Source organism: Phascolarctos cinereus, unplaced genomic scaffold (assembly GCF_003287225.1).
Source record: "Phascolarctos cinereus isolate Bilbo 61053 unplaced genomic scaffold, phaCin_HiC Scaffold_7;HRSCAF=346, whole genome shotgun sequence".
NCBI lineage: Eukaryota > Metazoa > Chordata > Mammalia > Diprotodontia > Phascolarctidae > Phascolarctos > Phascolarctos cinereus.
In genome coordinates this window covers 90,111,321-90,123,816 of record NW_027556180.1, presented here as the reverse complement: position 1 = coordinate 90,123,816, position 12,496 = coordinate 90,111,321, and the positions used below count along the sequence as shown (strand labels likewise).

Here is a 12,496-nt window from a genome sequence, read left to right as displayed (position 1 = left end):
TCTCTCCCAAATACTTTCTGTGACTATCAAGTAACAAAGAGGACTGTCTTGAATTACATAAATTCTTATTTTACCCTACCCTAGAGTAACCAGAATTTCACAAATTGTGGATTAACGCTCAAATTTTGAAAAGCACTAATGACAACAGAATTAAACAGATCTGTATCCTTCCCTATTTCATGTTACCTGAGAAACCACTTTTTTCCAACCCCAGGAAACAAGACAAGTAAAGATGTAAGAAGGGACCAGGGCCTCCACTTCTCTTCATTGTGATAAAGAAATGAGGAGTAACACCACCACCATTCTTCCCCCACTTACCATCATCCCCACTTTTCCCCCGACTAAGACCAATTCTGATACTTTTTGGTATTTGGAAAGCAAGTCAGAAGGCAATCTACATCCTGCTCCCCCTACCCTGGACATTTGTCTGGCTTGGCAAGAGGAAGGAATAATACCATTTTCTATGGTATTCATCTGTGTACTTGACAATCCAATATACGTTTTAATACATGTCAATTCTTATCTTCTCTCAACTCAATTAGTAATTATTGACCACTTGGCCATTAAATGCCAGGAGGTATGAAAGGATATACATGACACATTCCTTGTCCTGGAAGGGCCTTCATATTATGTTGGCTAGACAAGACATATGCACATGAAAAGCCGATATATATATACATAGACATACACACACATATACATATGTATGTATGTGCATATACACAAGTGTGTATATACACATATGTATTTGAGTGTATGTCTGTGTATATATATATATATATATATAATATACATATATATATATATGTCTATGACTAAGGACTAAGGACTAAAATGAGATGCAAGGACATTAAATGCAAGAGGAAGTCAAGAGAAAGAATGTATACTAGGAAGACTTCATGGAGAATGAATAATTTCATATAGGTCTTAAAAGATGGATATCCTTGGGAAAGAGGAGGAGAATGTACTCTAGGAGAGGGAAATGATATGATAAAGGATGAAGGAGACCATTCGAAGTCTAGGGGACAATAAGAACTTCCAGGATGTACCACAAAGTTTGTCTCGGGGGTCACAGGAGTAAAAGTGGGCATAGCTAAGCAGGAAGTGAGATTATGGAGGCCTTGAATGTCATTCAGAAAAGGTTAGATATTATTCATTTGGCAATTTGGAGACAGTGAAGCTTTATGAGCAGGTAGCAACAAGATGAAAGTGGGTATTTTGGCAAGACTGATCCAATTAATCCAATTTGGTGAGATTAATCCAATTAGTCCAAGTAATAAATGGTAGAGATTGGGAAAGTAACTACTTGAGAGGTTATTGTGATTAGTCAGATAATGAGATGACATTAGTCTAGACAAGAGTGTTGACATCATAATGGAAAGGAAGAGACATTTTGAAGGAAGAATCAATGAAATTTTGATAACTCCATATTTTTATGAAATTCCTGCCATTGTATTGTTTTCTTAGATTTTAACCATTTTTTTCCCTTGCAAAGGTGCAAAAGGTTCCAAATAATGGAGCTTCTACTAAAATAACAATTAGGGATTTTTTTAAATGAATATCAATATTAGGTAGGACAGTAGATCAGAGCACTGGACTTAGAGTCTAGGAAGACCTAAGTTTGAATCTTGCTTTAGAAAAATATTAGCTATGTGACCATAGGCAAATCATTGAACATTATTTTGCCTCAGTTTCTCCACCTGAAAATGGGAATAATAATAGTACCTACCTCTCAGTGCTGCTGTGAATATAAATAAGAAAATACTTTCAACGTGCTTTGCAAAGTGCTATATAAATTATTATTATTATTATTATTTCTATTAGGTTTTACTTCTTTTTCATGGCCTGACTGACTTTATTTCAACTCAATCAAAAAGGAGCAGAATCGAATGGAAGAAACAAAATACATTAGGTCCAATATTAACTGGATTTAATTTAATTAATTTAATTCCATTTTTCCCAAATATACTAATACTTTAATCAATATCTCCTTCCAGTTCTTCATATTTACCTTTTTCAAATCATCATGCAACAGTAATAGTATTTGGCCTTTGAATTCAAAGCAGCTAAGTTTCATAAATATATCTCTGAATTCCCCCTACTGTCTCCAATTTCATGGTCTTGAGGAATGTTCCGCTGAACCAAGCATCGCCCCCCCATCTCCATCTTCTTGAATAAAGAAGCATCTTAACTTGAAATACATAAAACACATTTTTTTTTCCTATCCCATCACATCCCAAAGTCAGATGTCATCTGTCATTCACTATCAATCTGTGCCATGTTTGTCTTAATGGTTTTCTAAATCTCTCACTCACATCACTTAAACCTATGCATTCAAGCTTGTTAACTTATTTTCAGATACTGATCCTCATGGTTACACATACCCCTTCTTTTTCTTCCTAGTCTGTCTTCATGCCATGCTTCCACAACTTTGTCCATCTCCTCCACACACTCCCCACCAAAAACTGAGATTCTGCACAGGAAATGAAAGAAGGGAGAAAACAGTTCACCTGGACTGATCCAAGAAGATTCCATGGAGAAAGGCCATTGCAGCTGGGCCCAGAGGGAATAATAGGATCTTCACAGGTAATGAATGACATGGGAGGGAGTATTTCAGGTGGCAGAAGTGGTAGAAAGCCAAGGCACACAGACAGGAAACCACAAGGCACATTTAGTAGAGACTGAATAAATAGTTCAGTTTGGCTGAAGTGTAGGGATTGTATGGAAGTAGTGAGAGGAAAATAAACAAGAGAGGTAGGTTGTGGGCAGAGTTTTGAGAGCCATGAACTCTGGGCTAAGGAGTTCAGGATATATTCAGTAGGAAATGAGAGAAGACAGAAGTCTTCTGTACAATAATGATAACAAAAACAACAATAAGCTTTCATTTATATAGATCTTTACAGCTTTCAAAGCCCTTTACTTATATTATCTAATTGGTACTCAAAGAAACTCCTACAAGATAATTTTTTGTTTTATTTGGGGTCCTGATCATGAAACTCCCATTAATGAAATTTCTCTATCAACAGGGGTTGGAACATTCTACGAAACTTAGAAAGCCTTAGAGAGTTATCAAGGTACTGAAATTCTGAATAATTTGTCTGGGATGGCATCGTACATGTGTATCAGAGATAGGACTCTTATCCAAGTATTTCTGACTTTGTGGACAACGCTTTACACTATGTTGACTCACAACAGGAAATGCAAGTATTATCATCTCCATTTTTACACATGAGGAAACTGAGGTTTAGAGGAAATGAAAGGATTTTGTAGAGTCAGAATTAAAACTCGAATCTTGGGACTCCTAAAGAAATCCTATTCCCATTGTACATTACACCTCAGTTAAGTGACAGGATCCAAGCAGTGCTTTAAGAAAGGGTACCCTGAGGGTGATGTGGAAGATGGATTTGAGTAGCAAGAGCCTTAATGTGGGGAAATTAGTTAGGTGGTGCCCGCAATTGTCCAGGCAAGATGTGATAAAAGGGTAGGGGTAGTGGGAGGAAAAAGAAATATAGCTGTGAAAGACAGGTAATCAAGAATCACGAGATCTTGATGGCTGAAAAGGCCTAAAGTAAGAGGAAAAGTCAATAGTTATGAGATGTTTTAAACTTGATTGGGTAGCAGAATGTTGGTGCCAATAGCAGAGAGAGAAAAATCAGGAGGAAGAGCTGGTTTGAAAGGGGATGTTGACGAGATTAGTTTGAGATATATTGAGTTTCAAGTAAGCCACCTAAGTAATGTCCAGCAGGCAATTAGAAAATCAATACATGCAAAATGCAGTCCTTAGAGTTCTGAGATGTTAGAGTCAAAACCAAAGACCTGGACAGGAGTTGGGGTGGCTGCTCTCACTGAGGGAGTGAGTAAAAAATAAAGTGAGAATTATTATTTTACAGCACGCCTATATCAAAGGAGTGGAATAAGAGGAAACAATGAAAGAAAGGCACAAAGAACATACAATTGAAAGGGCAGGAGGAGATCTAGGAGAGTCAGTTAATCAACCAACAAACCTTTATTAAGCACTCATCATGTGTGGACACTATTACCCCCTCACGAGTAGTCACCTGCCACTTCACCATATTAAAACTATTTTAAAAGAAATGCTGATAAGATTTTGATTCCAAACAGTATTTCTATAATTAAAATGCCCTCGTAACACTACAATGTTTCTCTAATGTAACAGTTCTGAAACAAATCTCATTGAGTTAATTAGGTAATATAGATAGGAAGAGCCGGGAAATAATGTTTCTGTAGTATCAGAACTTTATGAAGAAGATACTAATATTATTTCCTTGGTCGACAGTCTCTGGGTTTTAATGAGAATATGCTGGAGTAGTTGAGATTAGTGGAAAATGTGAAATATGAAATAAAAGCAGTCAGAGACAAAGAAATTATAAATTAGTCTATACTGTCAAGATATTCAATATTATGCTTCTAGGTTGTTAAAATGTTTTGTTTTGTTTTGGTAATAGAAGTATTAGATATGAATAAAAACAATAAATATTGTTCTTCTTTTAAAATGAACTTTTAAAAGTGGGAAATTATAGACTATACTAGTATATTTAGGAAGATATGTAAGAAAATTTGGAATACATAAAAAGGAATTTACGGTCAATTTTGTCAAACAGTCTAATTAAAAATAATGACCCACAGAACCATTGGTCCATACCAGGGATTCTTAGCTGGGGTCTACAGAACCCTAGCATGGTAGGTCTGTATCTAGATTTCAGGGGATCTGTGATTTTGATTTTTTTCTTATTTTGATAACTATTTTAATATCATTTGTTTCCTTTTTAATCCTATATATTTTATGCATTTAAAAACATTAATCTGAGAAATGTTTTCATAGCTTCACCAAATCCAAAGGGTCCATAATGCACAAAAGGTTAAGACTTAAGACTGATTATTTACAGTTCATTTATCAAGAAATTAACTGGCTGTACTATGGCCATCTTGTTTTGGGTATTATGATGACGGTGGAAAAAACTAGACATTTTTTTCAAGCTTTATAGATATTAGCAATATGACAATGATGGATTTGCATGGCAAATTATTTACAAATTTTCATGATGAATGATAGTAAATACTAATGAAATGGGAATGAAACAGGATGGACAGATGGGTTAAGGTTAGAAGTCGAAATAGCATTTGGTTTCACAATGCCATTCACATGGTTGGTGCTCAATAAATATTTCTTCACTGATTGAATAAGCAATTGATTTGGGGTCAGCCAAGTGTAATAAAAGTATTAGACTGATTTTTTTTTAATTTTAGAAACAATTGGGGGCAGCTAGGTGGCGCAGTGGATAGAGTAGCAGCCCTGAAATCAGGAGGACCTGAGTTCAAATGTGGCCTCAGACACATAACACTCACTAGCTGTGTGACTCTGGAAAAGTCACTTAAATTATGTCTGCCTCAGTTTCTTCATTTGTAAAATGGGGATAATAATAGTATCTACTTCCCACAGTTGTTGTGAAACTCAAAGGAGATATTTGCAAAGTGCTTTACAAACCTTAAAATGTTATGTAAATGCTAAATATTATTATTCCTAAATATTATTAAAATTACATATTGTTAAGTTTGATATTATCCCATTGCTATGAACCTGTGATGAGGCTAAACAGTGTTTTAATTCTACAATCATAGGATCTACAGCTAGAGGGGAACTTGGAGATCATCCAATCCCCTCCTGTCAGAATATTCCAATGATTTCCGAGTTCCAGAATATCTCATTAATTAAAATGGCATCCCACCATGACCTTCAACTTGTCAAGCTTATGGTCAAGAATCCAGCTTGGGCATGCATCCACTAAAGGATGCCTCAGCTTCCTAAAGGGCTCGACATAATTTCCAAAGGCACCAACCTTACTTCCAGGTAGTAGTTTACGCTCTGGATAAAACAGATTTCTTGTCCTCTGTAAGCACTATCTTTCATCTCTGGTAAGAAAATAAATTCTTATTTGGAAATGACAATAGCCTAAGTGTTATATGCCAGGAATAATCTTTCTTTCAAATAAACATCCCTAACGAGTAGATCTCTCGGGCTTTACTATGAGACATGTACTCCAATATTTTTATCAACTCTCAAACTCACAAGACAAATTCAAATAATTCTGTCCTAAGAAGGCAAAAAGATGGGGAAGAAGACACAGATGGACTAGATCTTTTTCAGGATCACTTTTATAGACTAAAGCTGGGAAAGAGAATGTGAAATTTAATAAGAGCAATGTGATACAGTTGGGAAGAAAGAATGCCCTAGCTAAGTATGATTTAAATGGTATTGAATGAGCTGGAAGGAAATCTTGATGTACTGATAGGTACGGCATTTATATTCTAGGTTCAATATGCAGACCCAGCAGAGAAGGCTAACAAGAAAGTGGCTTACATCCAGAGGGGTATGGTAAATAAATCCAGGAACACTACACATTCCCTTTCTAGAGGACCAGTTAGCTCACATTAAGAAGATGGTCTTCAACAGGGGCTATTCTTTAAGGAAAGTATAACCTTGATAGGGTGCACTAAAGACAGTGCTCAGTAAGGGTTAAGATACTTTTGACCAGTTGTGGAAAGCCATTTGGAACTAGTCCCAAAAAGTCACTAAACTGCACATCCTTTGATCCAGCTAGACCACAATCATCATCATCATCACCACCACCACCACCACCACCACCACTACCACCATGAATAAGAATAAGTTAGCACTTGTGCAGCACTTTCCCCTACATTGTACTATTAGCCCTGGCAAGAGGCTGAGGTGGGATGATAGGTGATAGAAGATGCTTGTCCCCAAAGATCTAATGATTTAGTTGGGGAGATAAGACTTAAAACTCTGGTCAGAAAGCCTTAATCTTGCCACTTAATGACTGTGTACAAATGACTAAAATGTAAATAACCCATGTATATAAAGCTAACAAAGTGTGAGTTCAGAGCAAGCAGTCACCTTCTGCTGGCGATATCCTGAAAGGCTTCCCAGAAGACAGAGTATTTGACCTGTGTCTTGAAGGAAGGGTAGAATTTCAATGGAGACAGATAAGGGAAGGGCATTCCAGAAGTATGACATGTTGTGAGCAAAAGCACAGAGTCTGGGCAGGTACTGAATGTGCTGGGAGAAGGGCCAGTTTGGAAGCTAAGGTATGTAAAGGGATTAGAACGAGAAAAGGTTGGAATGGTGTGCTGGAGCCAAATGGTAGTGGGCTAGTCTTAGGAGTATAAATTATATTCAGAAGCAAAGGAGGAATCTATGAAAGCTTTTGAACAATGAAATGCGGTATCAATAAATATGAATAATAATAGGGATGGATAGGGTTATCACATTATTTTTTTTTAATATAACCCTTCTTTTCCACTATTCAGTGAGCCTTCCCTTCAAACAAAGATTTTTTTTCAATCAGCAAAAAAAAACAAACACATCAATTGTATTTGAAAGCAGATGCAACATTCCACATCCATAGTTCTCCATATTTCCACTGAAAGGAGAAACGTACAAGATTTTATTGTACTTGTGTAAAATACAATGGTGTAGGAAACTGGCAGATGAGGACATTCCCTCTTCCAATGGAGGTAAGTACCTTCTTTGTAACTTACACCCTTAAAGAGTTACCTAGAACAGGACTTTTTAAACTTTTTTCACTCCTGACCTCTTCTCAAGTTTAAGCAGGGTTCATTGGCATTGCATGACCTGAGGGTGTGCATGCTTTGTGTCCAGAACCAAGGCTGCAGTGAAAAAACCAGCAAGCCCTGCCATAAACATCTCTGATTCATTATGTGTTTGATTTTTAATTAATTTTTGGTCAATGCACATTCAGAAACCTTTTGCTGTTGCCCATATGGAGTCGAGACCCACAGTTTGAGAAACGCTGACCTAGAGCACTGACAGGTTAAATGACAGCAAAGGGTCATAGTCAGTAGGCACCATAGATGGTACTTAAACCTAGGTCTTCCTAGTTGATTGTTGGCTGAGCTCTGTAATCACTATACAACACTGCCTTGATGATGATAATGATGATGATGATGCTGGTGGTGTTAGTGGTGGTAGTGACAGTGATATGAGGCATTTATATAGCAATTCAACGTTTGAAAAGCACTTCATATATATCATTTTTTGCCTTCACAATGTGTGGAAGGAGGTAGAGAATTTGAAAGTATAATTTTTAAAAAATGAATGTTAAAAGTAAATTATTGATTTAAAAATTCAACAATGACCTTATTGCCAAAATAAATAAATGTCATGGGCTTTAAAAAAAAGTACTTCATATACCTTGTTCAGATCAATACATTATATATATATATATATATATATATACACACACACACACACACACACACACATATGCATACATACACATATATAGTAAAGTGAGTCAAATAAATTAAAAGAGGAAAAAGACAAGAGGAAAGGGTAGTTTAAAAGAGTTCAGGCAAAGGAGAATGAGGTCCTGAAAGGATTCTAGAGGAGGTCCCTTCTAGGTTTGGATCTGTGATGCTAGAGAGGCAGTAATAAAATCTGATTGGCTAGAGAATGTTCTAAATCTCTCACCTGAACTAATCCTGGTCCTGGTTCACTACTCAAATTTATGACTCTTCCATTCTTCCCACCTTCTTGCCCTGCTCTGCCTTCAGATGAACCTCTGGTCATGCCAACAAGTTAAGGGTCACAGGGGCTCCAGAAGTTGCAGAGCAGTAAGAAGCAATATGGACACATGCCAATGGTCTTGTCCATCCTCAATACCTGTTGGCATTTCTTCCTGGCCTTAAAATAAAAAAGTTCAGGTGCAGGATTATGTAAGCATCAAACCATAAAACTGAATTTAAACAGCCATCATTGACAGGAATCTTTGTTTGAATCTATGTACAGAATGATTGGAATGGCTGTTTTTGGAGGAGGGTAAGTTTTATTGATGCCTTTTGCTTTTACATCACATTCATTTTTTAATATAATCCTACTTTCCCTCCATTCAGTAAGCCTTCTCTTTATATAAAGATTTTTTTCAATCAGCAAAAGACAACAAACACATCAATTGTATCTGACAGCAGATGTAACATTTCACACCCATAGTACCCCATATTTCCATTGAAAGGAGGATGGCACAATGTCTTATCTCTTCTTAAGGGCTCCCTTTGCTCACTTTATTCTTTATTCAGTTTCATATTCTTGTTCTTTCTATTTATACTGTTATACTAATTTTGTATATTGCTTCCCTAATTCTGCTTCCTTCACTCAGTTCATATGCCTCCCAAAGTTTCTTCAAATTCCTCATATTTGTCATTTTTTTATGGTACAATAATATGATGTTAATGAGCCACAATTTATTAAGCCAATTGACAGGGAGGCACTCACTTAGTTTCCAATTTTTTGCTACCACTCTCCCCAAAAAATAGTGCTATGGATACTCTTTTACATAAAGGATCTCTCTCAAATGGTCAAAGGATATGAATAGGCAGTTTTCAGATGAAGAAATCAGATGAAGGAAGAAATATGTATAGTCATGTGAAAAAAATGCTCTAAATCACTACTGATTAGGGAAATGCTAATTAAAACAACTCTGAGGTACCACCTTCCACTTATCAGATTGAATAATATGACAGAAAAGGAAAATGATAAATGTTGGAGAGGATGAGGGAAAATAGGGACACTAATGCACAGTTGTGAACTGATCCAGCCCTTCTGGAGAGCAACTTGGAACTATGTCCAAAGGGCTATAAAATCATGCATACCCTTTGATCCAACAATACCAGTACTAGGCCTGTATCCCAAAGAGATTTTTTTTAAAGGGAAAGAAAGGACCTATATATACAAAAATATTTATAACAGCTCTTTTTGTGGTGGTAAAGAATTGGAAACTGAGGGGATTCTCATCAATTAGGGAATGGCTGAACTAGTTGTGGTACATGATGGGAAATGACAGGCAGATTGATTTCAGAAAAACCTGGAAAGATTTACAAGAACTGATTTAAAATGAAGCGAGCAGAACCAAGAGAACATTGTACACAGTAACAGCAATACTGTATGATGATCAACTATGAATGACTTGGCTATTCTCAGCAAAACAATGATCCAAGACAACTCCAAAGGACTTATGATGAAAAATGCTATCTACATCCAGAGAAAGAACTGATGAAGTTTGAATGCATATTGAAACTTATTATTTTTCATTTGTGTGTTTTTTTCTTTTGGTCTGTTTCTTTTTTCAAAATATGACTAATATGAAAATATGGTTTACATGATTGCATATATGTAATCTAGATCAAATTGCTTGCCATGTTAGGGAGGAAGGAGGTGAGAGAGGGAGAAAATTTGGAACTCAAAAAAATTTTTTTAAATGAATGTTAAAATTGTCTTTACATGCAATTGGGAAAAATAAAATATTATTTAAACAAAGAAAAGAAACATAAAAGATCTCTCTGACATGATTAATTTAGCCAGCTTTAGTCCATGGGTTGGTTGCCTACAGGTTGCCAAGTCCTGCCTCAGTACAACAGAGATAATCAATAAGATAATGTTTTACATCCCAAAAGGAGACTGGCCAAACAGGGATTATTTAATCCTCAAGAAGACAAGGGGGAGGTGAACTTAGACAATAAAGGTTAATAGAAAATTAAACCCGATGATCTGTCTGAGCTTCCTGGGAAGATCAGAGCTATGGGGCATAAGTATATGTTAGGGGAGAAATGCAAGGAGAATTTAGAGCAGCTGCCTGAGACAAAGGGACACAGATAACAGAAAGGACTTTTAAATGAAGTGGACACTGCACTATCCATACATCAGAGTAAATACTGAACAGATGGATACATCCAGCCCAAAATTAATTCAACAACCACTGACAGCTCTATGCTGGACCCTCTGTGCCCATCAGGAAAGAGCTTTCCACTCCTCAGATCACTGTTTCCTCCCAGACAGGACACCAATGGCAGGGTGTTGGGTTACATGCTACAGGAGAAAGAGAATTAGACTGAAACTCCAGTGGCCCAGGGTTCTACTCTCAGCTCTGCCACATATTTCCTAAGTAATCTCAGACCAGTCACTTAATCTAATTAACCTTTCTTAGCCTCAGTGTCCTTAGCTGTAAAATATTGGGGTGGGGAGTAGGAAGTTCAGAAGTTCCTTTCAGCTCTAATATTCCATGACTCCACATGATTCTAGGCACTTGATAAATACTTGCTGACAACTGACTGATGGAGATACCCTACTCTACATCTACCTTCATCCATAATTAGGCCTAATTCTGCCATCGTAGGTTTCTAGACATGTTATGAAAGGGTGATAGCAAAGTGATCACCAAAATGTATCAAGTCCCCAAGACTGAAAATCTGCCTCTGCATCTGTTGGTGCTAAGGAGGGAAGGAAGGAAGGAGGGAGGGAGGGAGGGAGAGAGAGGGAGGGAGGAGAGGGAGAGGAGGGAGGGAGGAGAGAGAGAGAGAGAGAGAGAGAGAGAGAGAGAGAGAGAGAGAGAGAGAGAGAGAGAGAGAGAGAGAGAGAGAGAGAGAGAGAGAGAGAGAGAGAGAGAGAGAGAATATATTCAAACTTTTTACACTTACCTGGCTGACTCTTCTTTCCAGACTCAGTGAAGTATATATCTTAAAGATATCAAATTGATGGTTGATGACCTGCAAAATGGAAGTAAGACAAAGTTAAAACAGTCCTGAAATATTTCATTCAAAGAAAACTCTGTGAACGTGTCAAAGGTTTAATTTGAAGATTCATTTCCCACCAGGTCTCCACCATGTTCCAGAAAACCCTTCATCATGGATACTTACTTCAGCCCTGGAATTCACACACCCTAAGAGCTCTTTGCCCCTCATGTCCCTCCTTCTGATTGGATTGATCTTCCCAGAGCCTCCATGTAAAGAGGGTGACCAAGTCAGCCATCTCTTCGTTTCTCACCAGGCTGTACTTTACCACACTTCTCCATTGTGCCTTCTCTCTCCCTCCCCCTCAATCTTTTTCAGCTTCCTTTGATGTATTATCTTCCCCTTTAGAATACAAGCTTCTTGAGGGCAGGATCTGTCTTTGTTTTTGCTTGTATTTGTATCCCCTGTGCTTTGCACAGTGCTTGGCAAATAGCAAACATTTAATAAGTGCTTTTGACTGACTGGGTACTGGATACTGTCCTTTCCTATTTATAGCAATTCCTACTGATTGCTTTTGAAAGAATTTATCCAGAAGTTACTAACATTCTAACAGTCATTAAGAATGAAAGTCCTACAATAAATATAGTCTATCATTTTTTCAAACTTCCCAAGAATAACATATTTATTTCTTCATTGATAGCAACTACACTAAACAGCACAGTCTCTGTCCTCTCCTGTCCCCCTCCCCAAACTGTACAGGAATTCAAATTAAACTATACTGTGAGGTTCATAAAGATTTGAATCTAAAATAACTTTTCAATCACAAGGATAACTTTATCTCACTTCTGATGCTATTCAAAAGCAATGGATGCCCCACTGCCTACGTGTAGGGAAGATAAGTTAAAACTTTCTGAGGTTTTCAGGATGACATTTT

The 12,496-nt window shown here is 37.0% G+C and overlaps 1 protein-coding gene across 3 annotated transcripts in view; it reads right to left on the bottom strand.

Annotated features, from left to right (window-relative positions):
* Nucleotides 1-12,496, bottom strand: part of ENOX1 (ecto-NOX disulfide-thiol exchanger 1) — a 677,866-nt gene that overhangs the window by 543,182 nt on the left and 122,188 nt on the right. For all 3 annotated transcript variants that reach the window (XM_078147594.1, XM_020971657.2, XM_020971652.2), the window contains exon 2: nucleotides 11,530-11,598. The gene's annotated coding sequence lies outside the window, so the exon portion shown is untranslated. The remainder of the gene's footprint in view (nucleotides 1-11,529; nucleotides 11,599-12,496) is intronic.